Here is a 2,127-nt window from a genome sequence, read left to right on the forward strand (position 1 = left end):
ACTTCTAGTGCCTTGTGGAGCCAAGCTCAAATTTTGTTGAAATCATCTTTCATGGGGAGTGCGAAGAGCATCCCAAAACCATGTACCCCTCACCATAACATCTGTTGTAGTTTCATTTCTAATCATTTCCAGCAATTCCCCTCCCAATATTCTTTGGAAGGCTTTATTTTCAAATCTGCAAAATTTGGTGAATATGGTTTCATGGTCATGCTCTGACTCGTCGATCTCATTAAACTGATATATCGCCTAATTTTTAAATGTAATTTCTGGTGATTTGATTTCACTAATTTTATTCAACCTAGCCATTGTCTGATTTGCTTTTTTTCAATCTTCAATTAGACTCCAATTTTAGAGACCCTTTATTAGAAATCATGGTTCCTAAATATTTAGATTATTCCATCTTATTAACCCTTTCTTCTTCCAATGATATTTCGTCTCCCATTACACATTCCATTTTCATCATCTCTGTCTTTTTTCTTTTTATATTGACCCCAACCTAATGTGATACTGAATGCATTCTGGTAAAGAAAGCTTTGCAAGTCGTTTAGCGGGTTGCTAATAATAACTGCGTAATCAGCATACTCTAGGCCGGCTAATTTCCTGTTACTAATCCAGTTCAATCCATCTCCACCCTCTACAACTATTCTATGAATAACAAAATCCATAAGTAAGAGTAACCATATAGGTGACAACACATTCCGTTGGAGGAATCCACTGTTTACTGGAAATTTATTTGATAAGACTCCACTAACATCAACTTTGCACTTGCTATACTCATGAACGGACTTAATGAAATCTACATATTCAAGAGGAACTATATAATAACGAAGAACTCTCCACAAAACTGGCCTTTGCACACTATCAAAGGCTTTTTCATACTCCACAAATGCCCTCAAAAGTGGATTTCTATATTATACACATTGCTATACAACATGCCTTTAAATGAAAATTTGGTCATTACATGTTTAACCTTTTCGAAATCCTGCTTATTCATCTCACAGCTTTTTGTAAACTTTTCTCTCTTGTCTCCTTAAAATCAGCATACTGTATATTTTCCTGACTACTGACGTAAGAGTGAGGCCTATGCAATTAATGCAAAAAGCCAGATCTTTTTTTTTGCAATTTTCATCAACACTCGCAACTCCCCTTCATAAGATTTTGCCTCTTCATGCCACATTCTACAAAATAAACTTGGTAGTATTCTGGGAGTCACTTCATTTTTGCCCAAAATAATCTCAACAGTTTTTCTATCATATTCAGGGGCATTCCATATCCTGGGTTTATTAATGATAGTTTCGACTTCAAAAACATGGTATTCATATATGGGCACACTAAGGTATTCCTCAGCCTCAGGTTTATCAATCAAATTATTCCCTTAATATCTCCTATTCATGACCTCACTAAAGTGTTCCTCCCATCGTTGGCTTTTTAATTCACAGTTATTATAATAGATCCATCTCTTTTTTATGGGAATATGGGTGTCCTTGTTTGTCCCTGTAGAGATCTCACTAATAATTCTATGAGTAAATTTTAAATCCTAGCTACTCACTGAATTCGTTTCTTTTTCAGCCTCATATGATTGCCTGTCTAAATATTCTCTCTACTCATTCTTGGGTTTCCTTTTGACCTCGTCCTCCACGATGAACTACCTAGCATGCTCTGCCTTTTTATAGTATCCCAAGTATCATTTGATATCAATGTTTTGCTCTCTGTAACTGCATTTACCGAAACATCAAGACCAACTGACTGATATATATTCTTAATTTCACATGATTCTTCATTATTTGTCTGATATTCGTCTCTTAAAAAATCTACTAAGACTGCAAAACAACTCTTACATTAAATTGCAAATTTTGTTTGTACTCATCATCTGAATTCTTAGTTCTATCAAACCTAGGAATTCTATCTACCTCCCTGCTGTGTGTTTTCAGTTTTATATCATTGTGGTAATGAAGAGTTGCTTATCACTACTAATAGCTGCACCTTTATAGCTTCTGACATTTCTTAGAGTCCTCCTTCTCTCTTTATCAATGGCTATGTGATCTTTTTTATTTTTGTACTTACCATATGGCGAATTCCATGTATACATGTGGATGTCTTTGTATGGGAAAAGAGTATCCCAAATAA

Source organism: Palaemon carinicauda, chromosome 12 (genome assembly GCF_036898095.1).
Source record: "Palaemon carinicauda isolate YSFRI2023 chromosome 12, ASM3689809v2, whole genome shotgun sequence".
Lineage (NCBI taxonomy): Eukaryota > Metazoa > Arthropoda > Malacostraca > Decapoda > Palaemonidae > Palaemon > Palaemon carinicauda.